Source organism: Bos javanicus, chromosome 7 (genome assembly GCF_032452875.1).
Source record: "Bos javanicus breed banteng chromosome 7, ARS-OSU_banteng_1.0, whole genome shotgun sequence".
NCBI classification, from domain to species: domain Eukaryota; kingdom Metazoa; phylum Chordata; class Mammalia; order Artiodactyla; family Bovidae; genus Bos; species Bos javanicus.
Window position 1 is genome coordinate 49,399,707 of NC_083874.1, and position 18,447 is coordinate 49,418,153.

The window sequence follows — 18,447 nt, forward strand, 5'->3', positions numbered from 1 at the left end:
AGAAGCTTGGATAAAGGTGTGACAAGAAGACTGGAATTTAACCTTGAGTCCGTGGCAGAGGCTTAGAATCTGGTGGTTCTTCAGAGGATGATGCAATAACAGGATGGTGCAACAAGTCTAAATGAAATAGCAGTTTAATATCCTGGACCCCTCCTTCAAAATTCCAGGCTCACCACGAAAACTTAAGAACCACTAATTTAGCACCCTAAGTATCCTGATAATGAGAAACAAGTCTTGGATTCACATAAATATCCCAGTTAGGAAATCTCTGTCACACATACACCTTTCTCTCTAAATAAATGTACCTCTAAGTGTATTTTACATATTAATCACTTTTGAGTTTGATTAGAGAGAGAAATGCAGAGTCTGATTACCTCTGGGTACCCAAGCAAACTGAAGTTTCTACAACTAAAAACCAGGACAAAACCCTAACTTACGGAGGATACATCCCCAAGGCTTTGTCACATGGGAGCTCCCTTTTGAACAGCTACCAACCCCTCTAACCTTAATATTGATGCCAACTACTTATCTTTTTAACCTAGACATTCTCAAGACTTTTATTAAGTCTAGTTAAGAAATATTTAGTCTAGTTAAATATTTATTTCACTAGTTAATATTTATTAGTCTAGTTAACAAATATTTTACTAGTTAAAATATTTTTTTTTCTAATTTTATTTTATTTTTAAACTTTACATAATTGTATTAGTTTTGCCAAATATCAAAATGAATCCACCACAGGTATACATGTGTTCCCCATCCTGAACCCTCCTCCCTCCTCCCTCCCCATACCATCCCTCTGGGTCGTCCCACTGCACTAGCCCCAAGCATCCAGTATCGTGCATCGAACCTGGACTGGCAACTCGTTTCTTACATGATATTTTACATGTTTCAATGCCATTCTCCCAAATCTTCCCACCCTCTCCCTCTCCCACAGAGTCCATAAGACTGTTCTATACATCAGTGTCTCTTTTGCTGTCTCATACACCGGGTTATTGTTACCATCCTTTCTAAATTCCATATATATGCGTTAGTATACTGTATTTATGTTTTTCCTTCTGGCTTACTTCACTCTGTATAATAGGCTCCAGTTTCATCCACCTCATTAGAACTGATTCAAATGTATTCTTTTTAATGGCTGAGTAATACTCCATTGTGTATATGTACCACAGCTTTCTTATCCATTCATCTGCTGATGGACATCTAGGTTGCTTCCATGTCCTGGCTATTATAAACAGTGCTGCGATGAACATTGGGGTACACGTGTCTCTTTCCCTTCTGGTTTCCTCAGTGTGTATGCCCAGCAGTGGGATTGCTGGGTCATAAGGCAGTTCTATTTCCAGTTTTTTAAGGAATCTCCACACTGTTCTCCATAGTGGCTGTACTAGTTTGCATTCCCACCAACAGTGTAGGAGGGTTCCCTTTTCTCCACACCCTCTCCAGCATTTATTATTTGTAGACTTTTGGATCGCAGCCATCCTGACTGGTGTGAAATGGTACACGGTTGCAAAACCACACTCAGACCACGTCCTTCTCCAGCCCGAGCTGCTGGGCGATGTGGCTAATTTGCTGCAGGGTGGGCTTCGGGCACTGCAGGAACATGCTCTCCAGGTTGCCTCTCACTCGGTTCTCGATACTCGTCCGCTTTCTCTTTCGGGCCTGCACAAGGGTCTCTGCCTTGCATATCTCCTGCAGATTCTCGTTGTTGTCAGCTTCCTCCACCCACTTCTGCAGCAGGGGCCGCAGCTTACACATGTTCTTGAAACTGAGCTGCAAAGCCTCAAGACGGCAGATAGTCGTTTGGCTGAACACCTTTCCAAAGAGAACCCCCAGGGTGAGCCCCACATCAGCCTGGGTATATCTTAGTGTGATCCTCTTCTGCTTTAGGAGCTTGGCAAATTGTTCAAGGTCTTTCTGAAGAGCTTTGATGTCCTGGGACTCCTCAGGGTTCGGCTCCAGCTTCTCCTTGTCCAGCTTCGCGGCGCCTGCGAGTGCGGCGCAGGGGTCTGGGGAGGCCCCCTCGGAGTTGTTCTCCACCCCGGCTCCCGCCTCGCCCTCGGGCTGAGGGGTCTCCAGGCCGCCTGGGGGCACCGGCCCCACTCCAACCTGCGGCGCACAGTAGGCCATCCCTCCACACAAGTCATAGGGCGGGGGGCACGGGGGAAAACCCCACACCTCGGCTCCAGGCACAACCCCCGGCCCGATCCCCGACCCACCAGGAGGCCCTTGGAAGCTCATCCAGGTCCGAGGATCAACCCAGCCCGGCTCTGGCCCTCCCGGCCCATCGCGTCCACCGCCCGGCGGGGGCGAGAAGGCGAAGTCAGAAGCGAGGTGTCCCGCCATGGGGAAGGAAGGCACCCCCAAAATATTTCTTAACTTTAAGAAAATATTTTAAAAAGTTATCAAAATATACCAATTCACTAATCATTAATCAAAACACAAACCCACTTCACACCCAATAAGATGGCCACTATTAAAAATGAAGATCATGGCATCTGGTCCCATCACTTCATGGGAAATAGATGGGGAAACAGTGTCAGACTTTATTTTTTGGGGCTCCAAAATCACTGCAGATGTTGATTGCAGCCATGAAATTAAAAGACGCTTACTCCTTGGAAGCAAAGTTATGACCAACCTAGATAGCATATTCAAAAGCAGAGACATTACTTTGCCAACAAAGGTCCGTCTAGTCAAGGCTATGGTTTTTCCTGTGGTCATGTATGGATGTGAGAGTTGGACTGTGAAGAAGGCTGAGCGCTGAAGAATTGATGCTTTTGAACTGTGGTGTTGGAGAAGACTCTTGAGAGTCCCTTGGACTGCAAGGAGATCCAACCAGTCCATTCTGAAGGAGATCAGCCCTGGGATTTCTTTGGAAGGAATGATGCTAAAGCTGAAACTCCAGTACTTTGGCCACCTCATGCGAAGAGTTGACTCATTGGAAAAGACTCTGATGCTGGGAGGGATTGGGGGCAGGAGGAGAAGGGGACGACAGAGGATGAGATGGCTGGACGGCATCACTGACTCGATGGACGTGAGTCTGAGTGAACTCCGGGAGTTGGTGATAGACAGGGAGGCCTGACGTGCTGCGATTCATGGGGTCGCAAACAGTCGGACGCAACTGAACGGAACTGATTAAAAAAAAAGTGTTACCAAAAAAAAAGTGTTGGCAGGATGCCGAGATAGGGAACCCATGTGCATTGCTGGTGATAATGTTAGATGGATATAGCCATTATGAATAACAACATGGCAGTTCCTCAGAAGGTTAAACAGTTACCATGACTCAGCCATTCCACTCTTAGGTGTATGCTCAAGAGAAGTAAAAGTGCCTTTTACCAAAGGCACTGTTCGTAATAGTTAAAAAGTAGGAAAAAACCCCATGTCCAACTAATGAATGGATAAACAAAATGTGGTATATCCAAACAATGGAATTATTCAGTAATTAAAAAAAAAAATAGAGTGCCAGTACATTATACCAATGAAAAATAGTAACAAAAGACCACACTTGCATGGTTCCATTTATATGTAATGTCCAGAATAGGCAATCCAGAGACAGGAGCCAGCGTGGAATGGGGAATGACTGGTAATGGGCACACGGGGGTTTCTTTTTGGGTTGAAAATGTTTTAGAATCATATTGGTGATCATTGCGGAGTAGTGAATAGTGCTTCCACTGCAAGGGGCATGGGTTTGATCCTTGGTTAGAGAACTAAGATCTGGCCTGGTCAAAAAGTTAAAAAAAAAAAAAAAAAAAAAAGTGCTATGGGAAAGACTCAAAATAGAACTTAGTAAGATATTTCCTTTAAGGTTTCTTAATCTGTAAGCTTACAAGAAAAGCCAAAGGATTTTCCTGAGAAGTGCTAATTTGTGTTTACCATTAGTAAAAATAATTATGTTAAAAAACTACATTACCCATTTTATTAAAAACAAGTAATATGAACTGAATTAGAAGTATAACCAACATATACATGGGATATTACAAGTCCCAGATGTGCCCTGACCAAATCTAATGGTGGCTTTCTTTATCTATCATTATAAATTGATCCAATTTCATATACCCAGACAAAACCCTAACTGAAAAAGATACACACACCCCTATGTTCATAGCAGCACTATTCACAATAGCCAAGATCTGGAAACAACCTTAACGTCCATCAACAGATGAATGGATAAAGAAGATATATACATATAGTACATATATACAATGAATACTACTCAGCCCCACCTCCTGCAAGAGAGAACAAAATAATGCCACTTGCAGCAACACGGATGCAATGAGAGATTACCATACTAAGTCAGTCAGAAAGACAAATGCCGTATATCACACCTTATGTGATAGTGTGGAATCTTAAATATGACACAAATGCACCTACTGACCAGACAGAAACAGATTCACAGACAGAGAGAACAGACCTGTGGCTGCCAAGGGGGGTGGGGGAGGGATGGAGTGGGAGGTTGGAGTTAACAGATACAAGCTATTATATACAGAAAAGAATATTAAAGAAAAAAATAAATGTATATACATATATATAACTTTGCTGTAGAGAAATCAAATTGTAAATCAACTATGTCATTAAAAAATAAATTGAGCCAGTTTATATTTTGAAGGCAAAAGCTGATCTGATATGAGCCAAAGTATGTTAAGAAATGTGATTGTTGTTTTACAAACTGTTTCTACTTGATACTTAATGAGTCTATAGGAAATTACTTCCTGAGATTCTTCAAGATCATGATCCTAAAGGCTATTATAACTTTAATCATTACAAGTTTTAGTGTCAAAATGAAACAGGTGGGGGCTTTCTTTAGATAAACTGGATAGACTGCCAGAAAACACCTAAAACTTCTTCCTAATTGCTGAGTGTGTTAACTTCACATACATCCAATGTCTGGTGGAAGTCCACAAGAAAAAGAAATTAAGACAGATGGCTACAGTGTCAAGTCAAATAGGCTTATGTGCCAAGTGTCATAAGAAAGAAGGCAAGAGGCACAGTGAAAGGAACAACATCAAAAAGTAGAGAAAACCCCCAATATTAGCTTTGTAACCATAAGTGTTTGAAATCTGTAAGTGTCTGGAAACTATCTTCCTAGAATAAAATAATCTTCACAATGTGCATCTTGGTACCAGCACTGGAAAAGAACCTCATAGTTTTCTGCTAGTGGCAAAGTTCACAAGTCTCCTAGTCAGACAAGTTTTCTTTAGAAGGAGACAAGCTGGCTAGCAAGCCCTTCCACAATCAGGATAGTTGCTCTCAGACTGTCAACTAATGTTGTCTTCAAACCCAGCATTGTTTCTGTTGGGGTATCTACTCAAAACTTAGAAGGCTGGTTCACAACCTTTGCGATACTTTCCTCAATAAACTACAAGTAAATTTGTGAATTATGAACTACAAATATGTGGTAAAGCATGGTGTGTGCTCTGCTGCCACCCCTTGGACAGGGGAGCCAGATATTCTAGTCAAAGCGGAGAATCAAACAAATTCATGATAAGCAGCTTTAGTGGTCACCATAAATACAAGCAATGATCATGAAATTAAAAAATCAGACATATATACAATTGTAGTGGCCATGTTCCAGTTTCTGAATTAGATGGAAAAAGAATTGCCAAATGAAACAATTTGGTATCTTCTATTACAAAACAAAAACAAAGCTCTTTTAGCAATCAACTGTAACAAACTGCTTTACTTCCAATATTTATCTTGTTAGGGACCTAAATTTCTTAAACACTTTTTGATAATTCCTTCTGGAGTTTTGCGAAATCTTACAGGCCAAAGAGGAGAAAAAGGAGTTTGCTCTAGGAGGGGCTGGAAAAATTAGGCAAGTAAATTTAACTTCAAACTTGCTTTAGATTGTAGGTGTCACCTTATTATATGAAACTATACAAGAGAGGGAAAAGTTGCAATCTGAGCTTTACTGACTTGTATTTGTTTTCAGATGAACAATTCTCAAAAGAGAATTTCTTTACCCTGGGGCTTTTGGACTCTTTAGGGACCGAAAGAGTTTAGCTACTTCTGAAAAGGGCTCAGTTGTAGGAAATGTAATGAGAAGGGGCTAAAAGAATAGCAGGGTGGAGGCTCAGAGATCAGAAAGCTAACAGGCAACAAACCCAAAGGAGGTAAAGTTTGAGGCTAAAGAGAATGCTGGAATAAATTAACTGAGGGGCTGAAATGCCTAAAGGAAGTCCCTAAAGCAGGATAATCACGTGGAGGACAAAGCAATGACCTTAAGATAAGCAGCTATTTACTTTTCACTGTGGATAGATTAAGAAGATAAGCATCCATTAAGCAACTTTACTGTATAGCACCAGAGTTGGGCAACCTTAAACTCACATCCATTTAACATCCTAGAAAGGACAGAGTAGTAGAGATACCTAAGAACATAATCTTGTTATGGAATTCCACTTTAAAAATTGGTAGATTTCTACGAAGTTGTTAAATATGAAGCCACTTAACAGTTAGTCTTGGCTTCTTACTCATTTTGAATTCTGACTAATGTTTAAGAAAAAACTGGGCTTCCCTGGTGGCTCAGACAGTAAAGAATGTGCCTGCAATGTGGGAGACTCAGGTTGGATCCCTAGGTCAGGAAAATCCCCTGAAGGGAATGGCTACTCCAGTATTCTTGCCTGGAGAATCCTATAAACAGAGGAGCCTGGTGGGTTACAGTGCATGTGGTCACAGAGTGTCACATATGACTGAGCGACTTTCACTAGTTTCCCTTTGGGCCTCTCTCTACCCAGTCTTGAGGACTTCCCTGGTGGCTCAGACGGTAAAACGTCTGGCTGTAATGCGGGAGCGGGGTTCAATCCCTGGGTCAGGAAGATCTCCTGGAGAAGGAAATGGCAACCCACTCCAGTATTCTTGCCTGGAAAATCCCATGGGCGGAGGAGCCTGGTAGGCTACAGTCCATGGGGTCACAAAGAGTCGGACACAACTGAGCGACTTCACGTTCACATTCTACCCAGTCTGGGGGAAACCTTTAGTTTCTGAATTCATCTGACACCACTGGGGATGAAGATACAAGGATTATTTAAAGAGATGGCCTCTACTTTAGTTTAAAGGCTTCATGATTTGTATGTTGGGTTTGATAACAGCAAATTAAAAGCTTTTCCAGGAATTTTATGACTGTCCAAGTGGTTAAGACTCTTGTTTCCACTGCAGGGGGCACAGGTTCAACCCCTGTTTGGAGAAATAAGATCCCACATGCCTCACAGAACAGCCAAAAGAATAAAACTTGGGGGAAAAAAAGGGGGGGAGCTTCTGGTTTTTAAAAATTAAAAACAGTTTTTCCAGGAAAAGTTTCCAAACAAAATAAACACTCCTTTACCCCCCACCCGCCCCTCAGGCAAGCCAAAGTTACTAAACCAGTTTGTGTAATCACCAAAATAAAACCAAGAAAGCTGAGTATTTCATTTGAAGTAGAGCAAAGAGTCCTCAAGGGAGAATGAAAAATAAAGCTCTCACTAAGGAGTTGCTGGCAGTGTAAGCAAACTACACCTTTTAATTTTAATAGTTTTCATCCATGCCTCTGCTTTGTCCCTATGTCCCTTTCCCCAAATCAGAAGGCTCTCATTCAAGTCAGTGGATTATGAGGCACACAGCAATGATTCACAGGCAGGCTGTAAAAAAGACACAACATACAGTGTGCTGTGTAAGGTGTCTAGGGGCCTCTGTTTTCAGACCCCTTCTTGTTCTCATCATTTTAGGGGTACATTCCCTTTTCAAAGAAGAGTTCAGCAGTGCTTCCACTCAGAGGACTAACTTCTGAGAAATAAAACAGCTGGGAGACAGAAGGAGTAGTTGTAAATAGACTAAATACGGACAGTTAAACAAACTAGACACAACTTAGGAAAAGCAAGAGAATTTAAAGAGACAGCTGACAGCTTTCTCTTCCCGCATTCTCAAAGGTGACTGCTGAAAGAAAAGTTTCTCTCCCTAGAATGGGCAGTCAGGGGTAGTACCACCAGCAACTTATCTAATCCAAGGTTTCATGGCCCTTAAACACTACAGGGAAACATTAAGGTGCAGATTACCAGGACTGCAAGGACTCTAAAGAAGAAAACTCAAGGTAATCAGAGCAAAGCTTGGATTATGGGGTGTATGTTTATGTAGCTTTACAGTTAGCAGTGTTCCAGCTTTTGGATTCAGGAAGCCTGACAAAATGAAAATCTCAGTAGTCTTTGACTTGTAAAGATCTTACCAGTGCTTATCATTAACAATGCTTCAGAACACTTAAGAAGGCAGTGGCACCCCACTCCAGTACTCTTACATGGAAAATCCCATGGACGGAGGAGCCTGGTAGGCTGCAGCCCATGGGGTCGCTAAGAGTCGGACACGACTGAGCGACTTCACTTTCACTTTCATGCACTGGAGAAGGAAATGGCAACCCACTCCAGTGTTCTTGCCTGGAGAATTCCAGGGATGGCGGAGCCTGGAGGGCTGATGTCTATGGGGTCTCAACAGAGTCGGACACGACTGAAGCGATTTAGCAGCAGCAGCAGCAAGAACACTTTAGAAGAAAATGTGGCACCCACAAGCTTATCCACTGGCCAATTTGCATGAGAGCCCCAGAACCCTTGAAGAGCTTTCTGAAAAAGCAAAACAAAAATGCTTAGATACAAAAAGATCTCCTCTTCCTTTATGTTCTGATTCAATAGCTCTTGAAAAGGAGGAGTGAGGGTGGTAGCGATTATGGCTGAGAGAGTCTCAACTTTCAAATGGATTGATTTAAATAGAATCAGACTTTAATGCATAACTAGGGTTAAGAATCACTGTGTTTGGCTTCTTTTCTATGCCTTTAAGAAGGACCTCTCAGGCAGCTGAAGTCAGGGAGATTCCATGATCTCACCCCTTCTTAAAAGAAACTCAGAGCTCATCTCCTGCAGGTAAGCTGCTGTCATGTATCCTAGCAATAACATGACTACAATGAATTGTGATGGCTCAGATGTGTCCAACTTTTCCCAGCCAGAACACTCTCAAGTCACTACCATCCATCTTATCACCCCTACTTTCAGATTAGGGCGAGGAGCATTTTAGAGACTGCCTACTATCCTTTCTAGTTGGGATTTAAGAGTATATGCTCCCCAGGAAGCTATCATCTCAATGTTTGACCGAGATAAGCCTAGGATACGGATGGTCAAGGTTTCCCCTATCCCCTTTTCAAGCTCACAAAGCTCAACTTAAATTTCAGACACAGCATTTCTGGGATTCACTAGCCTAGCTGCATGGTAGGGATCCCAGCTGAAAATCAATTGGTTCCTCTCCAATTTCTACTATTTCTATTATTTTATTCACTATGGCTTTTCCATTTTTCTTCCTTAACCAAATGCACAAAGCTAAATTTAAACTCTGAAACTAAAGCAATTTTTATGTGGGTTTAATATGGGAACATAATAGGACGGGGGTTATGAGCACAGGTTTATGACTGTCCTACTACCACAACCTGGGCAAATTAAGAGTCTCAGTTTCTCCTTACTTCACAAAGTCATGCGGATTCTATAAAACAATATATATCAAGTGCCTCGAATGGATAGATTGCTAAATGGTAACTAGATGGAACCTGATAGCTTCTTTTGCCCCACCCCCCTGTCCTTAAGAGAACCCAGAAAGAATTACGGGCACAGCACAGTTGTGGGGCAGAGGAGAGTAGCAACACTGTTAAGTGATGCTACAGACTTATTTGAATCTAAGCATTAAGTAAGCCTAAAGAGAGAGAGATAATAGTTAACTTTGTGGTAGGTGATAATCACCTTTACTGGGTTACAGGACCTGCCAAAATCTTCCAACAGAACAAAAGAACCAAGCCAAAACTCAGTTCAAACAATATGGTCAGAACACTATAAGCTGTTTTGGAATTCATCACAAGGGAGAAATACAGAAATTAATTCCCCTCTACTTCTATCTGGTTATCAGCCACTTCAAAGATTTGACCTGTTTTTCTCTTTAACCCAAAGAACCTGTGCTCATAACCCTGTGCTCATAACCCCCACCCTATTATGTTCCCATATTAAACCCAAAGAAAGTATGTTAGTTGCTCAGTCGTATCCAACTCTTTTGCGACCCCATGGACTGTATCCCGCCAGGCTCCACTGTCCACAGAATTCTCCAGGCATGAATACTGGAGTGGGTAGCCATTCCCTTAACCAGGGGATCTTCCCCACCCAGGGATCGAACCTGGGTCTCCAGCATTGTAGGCAGATTCTTTACCATCTGAGCCACCAGGAGTAATTTCCACCAAATAACTGTGAAATAACACTTCTTGAAGGCAGAATTCATTTCAGCACTGAGTACATGCTTAAACATTTGAGAATGAATAAATGGTTAATTGCTAACATAAGAAACAGGGTCTTCTTTATACAGTCTCTTCTAAGCAGACACCAAGGGTTTTATTCTAAACTATTAAATAAAATACCAGTTAAGAGTTTGCCAATCTTTGGAGAAGAACTAACATGTGCCTGAAAATGACTAATCATCTCTGCTTTAGCTTCACTAAAATGCTCAAACCATCCCGTCAGTCTTTTACCTAACAAAAATGACACTTTCAGTATCTTATTTTGCCACCTTTAAACTGGCTCAACCCCACCTCAAACCTGCTCCTAAATATTATCTATGATGCAGGTAGGAGGTGGGTAGGGCTGCTTTCTATAGAGAGAGCTTACAGAATACCTAGAGGATTCTGTTACTCTTCAAAGAGGCTAGACAGAGTTACTGGAAACTGGTTTTGTGCTACTGACCTCAGGATCAGATGCCATTACCAGATGGACAAGGACCAAGATATGAACACACCAAAAAATTAAAGCAGCCTCTAACCTAGAAGACACAATAACTCAAAATGTCCCAATATTTTGCAGAAAGTAAAGTTTACAAAAGGCTCATTTTAGTGTTTTATCCTCAAAAGCATTAAGATTACTGTACTCTAAAACAAAACTATGTATCTGGTGGAGTATTTTTTCTACAATTACAGGAATTTACTTTGTCATAAAAGGGAAACTAAAAACAAACAAATTGACACAGTGGAATATTCCACTAGGGAGCAGCAGAAGCTGGAAAATTTCTCTAGCATTCTCACATCAGTGAGAAGCCAGGAGATAGCAATCACAGCCAACATTAGGGAGCAGCTAACCATCAAGGTTCTACACAGGGCGAGAAAGTCCACTTCTTATCTTTCTTGGCCACTATGCAAGTACTTTTCAAATAAAACAAAAGTCACAGCGTTCCTGTTAATCTTCTTTCTAATACACACATGAGCTTCTGGGGAAGGATTTAGAAGTAAGTTATTTCCCTCGCCAATGATGCTCATTAAGAACAAACATGTTCAGTACCCAAGTTCTTCCTACGGTAGATTTGCAAACAGCATGCCTGTTCCCTTTTATCTTTGCTCTCGAGTCTCTGCACATCTGCTCCCTCTAGTAAACTGAAAATCTCCTTGGACAAGAATCCTCCTTTCAGGAGAGAATAGGAGATGTTTCTATTCAGCAAAAGAAAAATGTTTCTATTCAGCAAAATCAAAGAGCAAGGCAGTGCAGTATAATAGTTAGGACCAGAGGCTCTGCAATCAGCAAAGTGGGAACAGAATCTAGCATTGCCCCTTGTTAAGACTGTTATATTAGCAAAGCTAATAAATCTCTCAGCACTGCAAATTTTTTCATCCATGAAATGGCAGTAATAGCTTTTTTCATAGAGCCGTTGTGAGGAGTCAAAATATATGCTCTTCAACCCATCTTCAGGAAACTACTTTCATTGCTTGATTGAAACTCAATCTTTCTTGTCCATGAACTTCTAACCCTGTCTTTCCTGAGGATCCTTCTTGCTTTTAAGTAGAGTCATAAAAGCCAGAAAATGGGATGGCCAGAAAGGAGGAAAACACTTTTTTTCTTCAGTAAAAAGCTAAAAATATCTAGAGGTATTCAGAAATTAAAGTTTGGCGATCAGTACATTTTCACTACTTGCAAACTAGTGTTGGGACTGTCACACTCTGTTACCAGTGAGGCACATATATGCAAATACTCTGCACTATTTCAATACCCTGACAGCTCACCAACTATCAACCAACACAAAGCTTTTGAGTCTAATTTTAAGCTAACTGGCTTTTAATCAAGAATGAATGTCAATGACCATTTCAAAGTTGCAGATCAGTTACAGCTCCACTACATCAGTGTATCAAAGATACTGTATCAAACAATGCCCAAAGTAACATTCTCTGACAACATTCACCTGCCTTGTCTAGGAAATTTGCCCAAGTAGTTAAACAATATCTCCATTTTTGACCATGTCTAATACCTCATTTAAGACCCAAATAATCTGCTTACACTACACCCCCATCAACATGTACCCTGTTATTCTGAGACCGGAAACGGATATCATCACTCCAGGGTTTTGTGTCAGACCATTTTCTCATGGCGTTGCACAATGCTTCCCTAAATGTATAAATATCCAACCTACAGCAGATGTTTGATGGAGCTTGTAAGCTGACTAGTTAATAGTAAAAATGTATCTGTGGGCTTCACTTTTCATATATTTAGATGTGAAATTGGGGAAAAAAGTTAGAAGGCCACAGACATCAAGAAAAAGACAATCTTCTGTTTTGACTAGGATCATTCTTCTAAAGAAAACCTTAAAGGATAAAACGAATAAACAACTTCAAGGGTTAAAATAAGGACAAAGTGAACATGTAAATACTTATAGGATGGGTATTACATACAAATTAAGTAGATAAAAGAGAAACAGCACTAGATTACAGCACAGAAAGCTTGACCAATCTATCAATGTGAAAGACTCAAGTCTGTGTTTATCCTTGTATCCCCAAGAAAAACAATGAAATTATGGCTCTTAATCAAACTCAATTATGTTTTGTTAGAGGTGAGAAAAAGAGCAATGATGCTTTATCTTGATTCACTCAGAGTCAAAGAAAAAGATACCTGTTCAGGAAGAGGGGGGTGGAGGGGGGGAAGGAAACTTTCATTACTACCAAATAGGCAGTATTAAAAGGAGGCTGTTATGAGCAGGAACTTTATTCATCATGCTCTGAGGACAGCTGCCCACAGAAAAACCTTGTAATTTCTAACCTGGTGGGAAGCATCTTGAACCCCCTCTAAATCCTTTCCCTTCCTCACTAAAGCAGGCTGCTGCAGACACTCCTATAGAATGTATCCTAGAAGAAGGTTCTATTCTGAGATCCCTGGAGAACAGGGTGGACTAAAAAAATTTCTGCTGCCCAAGTTCAGAGATAGATGGTTTGTTGCAGCAGTAGGCCTAGGGAAAAATGGCAGATTTTTTCTGACTCTTTAAATAGGGCCTGAAGCCATTTAGCCCTGCTGCAAAACCCACATTTTAAGTTTTCCCACAACCAAACTCAAAACAAGGGCCCTCTGCTAAAAGGGTCCAACCAGTGTGTGTGTTGGGGGCAGGCAGGTAGGGGGGACACTGGAGACCTACACTGCATTCTGCCTTAAACAGTATTCTAATTAGGTACGCTTGCTTACCTAGGAATGTGTCCAGAGCAAACCTTCCTTTCCTGGAAGGATAAGTGTATCTGCTATTACAATAAGAAGTCTGTCAGGAGTTGAAATTCAAAGAGAGTAATTGTCCATCAGGTTCACAGTGCACAGAACACCATGCCAGAATACAACGGCTGTTAGGACTAGTTCTGAGTTGAGGCAGGCAGCCTAATACACTTGGAGTAGGCTGAGGAACACCACCACACCCTATCAAATATACTCTTATCTGCCCCTCTTCCCTTTACCACCTCAACAGACCCAGACACGTTGGTGGCATCTATATTTTGACCACTTTGTGGGAAGTCACTGTAGTTTGTGTTCTACACTCATCTCTTCCCAGGAAATTAAAAATATTCTAATTCTTGACTTTTCTCTAGTGGGGTCTTTTACCTGTGTAACTATCAGAGACAAGAAAAAGGCAGGAAAAGCCAGAAGAGATGATGAAAAACACCCTCTTTAAGAGCCTGAATATCCTGGTATCGGTATATGAAAAACTACAAAGTATCATTCTTGTTACAGCCACCTGTAACTATGATGTGGAGAACTAAAAACTAAAACCACCTGAAATTCATTGCTTTGAGACCATTCCAAGAATCCTTTAGGTGAATGTTCTACTAATCAACAACTTCCACTTAGGGAAGAAACCCAAACACATTTTACACACTTTAATTTATTCAAATCATATCAACAATTTACCTATATTCTATTTAAAAACCCGTTCATTGATCTCATAAAAATACTAACTTTTAATTCAATATAATGTGAAGAATTTTCTGGAGATTTTGGTCTGTCCCTGGCTTTTAGAAAGCTCTTAAAAACCTTAGAATTTCCTGAGATGGGGAGTGTTTTTGTTATTATTCATAAGGAGTCCCCAAAGAGCATACCTGAGTTTATGCCAATGAAGTGACTAGGGTGGGGCCCCTAGGCATAATTAGGATGGACAAGTCACCAGAAAGACCAAATGTTTTGAGGGCTGAACTTTCAGCTCCATTCCCAGATCTACGGGAAGGGGTAGTTGCAGAGTAATCTATATAAAATTCCTGAACAAGATTTAATGAACTTCTGGGTTAGTAAACTCAGGTGGCAAATTCCAGTTTCACAAGGACAGAAGCTTCTGCACTTGGACCCTTACAGACCCTATGTACCACTTCATCTGGCTGTTCATTTATATCCTTCATAACATCCTTTGTAATAAATCAGTTAACATAAATAGTTTCCCTGAGTTTTTTGGACCCTTCTAACATATCATTGAACCCAAGAAGTCACAGGAACCCCCAAGGCCCAGGCTTGCTTTGGCATCATATGTGTGGGCAGTCTTGTGGGATCTGATAGTAACTCTGAGTAGTGTCAGAATTGAATCCAACTGTAGGAATACCTTTTTGGTGTCCAGTGAGACTTGAAGAACTGCTTGGTGTGGGGGAAAAAAACCCACACATCTAGTATCAGAACTTCTCAGAGGAGAAAAATTGTCCCATCCTGCTGTGCATCCTGTGTTCCCACCCCTACTCCCACCCATATATATATCTGGGGGCAAGAAAGACAGTCATGTAAAGTCAGGCAATTTATTTCCTTCAAGGTATCTACAACTTATTTTTAACAAAAGCTTTAAAAATGTCCCCAAACCACAGAAGACTCAAATGAAGCTTAGAAAGTGCCCTGATCTTTAAACATGGGTTACCTGACTGAGATCTGATTATATATGAAATATATGATTCCCTGAGGAAGATAAATGAAAAAAAAAATTCTAATACTCACAGACATAATTTAGCCCAGATTCACCTTGTCCATTCCTTGGTTATATTCACCACTGTCCTTGATATAACAGGCTCTTGTTATGATTTTATCACCTGAAAACTACAAAGCTTCCAACACTATTTCTGGGGCTACCTCTCGCAGGCTCAGAAACATTAAACAACCTAAATTTGCCACTTACCTTTCTTCTACATACTTCACCTGATTTAGTTCCTTATTGAAAATATCTACAATCATGGTTTCCATCCACATGGCCCTACGTTGTTTTGGCTTATGTACACATCTGTCCTCATTTAAGCCAACTATGGAGAATACACCAAGAGCAATCATAAACCAGGAAGAACTACAATTAATTTTAAGTGGGACCTATGTATAGGAAAAGAATTAGCTGTTTTTTTTTTTAACTAGTATACACAGAAACCAACATTTCACCGGGCTTATACAAAGCTAAATATGTATGTTCTATCCAACATAAATTCAAGTTATATGTATAACACTCCTTTTAATTCAGAAAGTATGACAAAAAGACAATACCTCTTGCGAAGATTAAGTAAAATAATGTATTGCTTAATACAGTGTGTATAATATGCTAAGTGCTTAATAAACTAATGTGCTTAGAAACTTCACTCTGTTCAGATTTACTTAATCAGTGAGTCTATTTTGCAGGTGGTTTTCCTTTAAAGCTACATTACCTTGGGATCATATATCAAGATAATCACATATTGGCTATCTCAATTTCAAGATTACTCTTATCCCAGCATACCTGAAGAGCCAGTGTTAAAAACAAACCAATCTCTGATTCTCATGCCCAGAATTGATGGGGGGCGGGTGGGGGGGTGGAGAAGAAATCTTCATTTCCAAAACAATTCTACTCATCTACCACTGTTTCACTATCTAGTACTAATAACCATGCTCGAACACAACCTGTTTTCTCCTGAAACCCACAACTTGCCCCTGCCCCTTAAACATCACCACAAATAGATTTATTGTACCATCCAGTTTGTGCTTAAAATTAAAAGTCCATAACGTTTCTCAATGACTATTTTAGCATTAGGGAACGAAGGAAAAACAATTCTCACTGCACATTGTGATAATCTAATGAGTCTGACTAATATAACTCAGCCATAATACAATCTTGCTGTTCTCAAAAAGAAATTGGTATATACTAAGAAACTTCTGAGTCAAACAGAATATACATATGACTCCCTTACTGATACCTAGCAATGGTCAAGAATTTAAATTGTCATGGGATCAGGATATAACCAAATCCTGAATAAAAGCAAAGTAGGACATGATTATCAACCACGTTGTTTATAGGACAGCTTAACCTTGTATAAAATGTTCAAACTTAACTACCACTTGCAAGAAAAGTTGTGCGTAAGAACCTCATTTTTAGCATGCTTTAAACTTTACCTAAGTTTGTTAATCAAAGAACTAAAGCCTTTAAAAGCTTCAAAGAGGAGCTTAAAAGTTTCAAGTGGCTAGGTAACATGGCTAGGAACAAATTTAAGAATTAGCTCCCTCCCTTAAACAGTAGAAAGGAATGCTGTTACTTATTTAGCAGTAACAACAGCAATCTAGAAAAGTCATACTCAAGTGAAGGATTCAAGCAAAACAACATAAGATGCTAACGAAACAAAAGAATATGGCTAATTCCTGGTAGTGCATCATAATGGGTCATGATCTATTATATTATCCCTCCTGTACAGTATTCTCATATTTGGGGAATAATTATTCTACCATGTGGCATAGAATCATGTGTTCAAGTTCTGGTAAGATTATATTAACTTTGTCTGAATAATTCTATTAAATTCAAAGAAAAACAAACCTGAGGAAAGAAAAATAAGCTGCCACCTTCAATTTGTACCAGAGAAAGTGAGCAAAAACTCCAGTAACTGAAGAGCATCAAACTTTCAGAAGTTTCACCCCAAAGAGAACTGTCACTAATTAAGAACAAAGCACAACGGCAAAACTGTTAGCCTTGGGCTTCAATGGAACTAAGCATACTTACTTTATAAAGCAGTAACTACTATGAGTTTGGTGAATCCCATCATTGTAAATCTGCCCACCAAGAACAAACCTGGGTCAGAAACCAGAATGTCCAATCCATGTAGTGAAAACAACTTTCAACATGGTCCCAGACAAGACACTCTGCTATTCTAAGAATGCTCAGACATACAAATAGGTAATGTTCCAAAAACTTTTTCCTTGCCACATAGTAAAAAGTTTCTATGACTGGCAAAAGAACAAAGTAATAAAGTGAGAGAACAGATATACCCCTGACACACTCTCCCCTAAACAGTAATTTTTTTTTTAATTTTAAAAGAGCATATAAAGTTAGTTTTAAACTAGTTCATCCTTCCCACAATGGACACACCTAACAACTGCTTCTCAAAATTTACCAAAGAAAACTCAAAGCCCACCGACTCCAGTTCTGAATTTCAACAAGCATTAATACACTAGGCACCTCTACCCCAGGAGTTCCAGAGAGAGGCCAAAAGGGAGCCTGTTCATATCAACAACCCCATTAATTCGGATTTCTCCTGTATATACAGATACACAGCTGTCAGCCTAAACCTCTCCTCCGGCGCACACATTCCCTGTAACAGCTAAAACCAGGAAGCTAAAGGGTAATTAGAGGACTAGGAGGAAGTCATCTTGGGAGAATTGTAAAACCCAGAGAAATCAGAGGAAGTCAGAAAAAGGTTGTCCTTGACTACCTCTCCTTCCCGCCCCATCCAGACTTAATCCCACCCGGGTCTCAGAAGCCCGGGAGGGAGAGGCCATTTTAATGAGGCTTGGTTGAAGAATGTAAAGGAAGGGAAAGAGGAAATCAGGGAAGGGCCTTTGTAAAGGAAGGCCTGGCCCTTTCCCCCAACAGCACCCGAGTTGGGTGGCAGCATCTGGAGCTCAAAAAGGGAGGTGCTGGATTCAACCGCCTGAGAGAGGTACAAAAGTAGCAGTGGCCTACCACGAGGGGGTCGAGTGGTCCGAGTACCGGGAGCAGGACCCCCTGGCCCCAAGAGGGAGAACTGCCCCTTCTGGAGCCAACAGCGTAGACCCTCGCCCCTGGGACTGAAGCTACTACCCAGAGGTCCAGAAGGCGGGAGTTGGCTAGTGCCTGGTTCTCCTCATTCGGCCATGCGGCGCGGGGGCGGCCATCCTGAGGGGGTCCCGGAACCAAGAGGGCATGGGGGGGCCCAGACGCGGAGCT

General features: G+C 40.9%; 1 protein-coding gene and 1 pseudogene across 2 annotated transcripts in view; both read right to left on the reverse strand.

Annotated features, from left to right (window-relative positions):
• ETF1 (eukaryotic translation termination factor 1) overlaps positions 1 to 18,447 on the reverse strand; it is a 28,157-nt gene that overhangs the window by 9,283 nt on the left and 427 nt on the right. The window lies entirely within an intron of this gene.
• On the reverse strand, positions 657 to 18,444 carry LOC133251920 (POU domain, class 5, transcription factor 1-like; annotated as a pseudogene).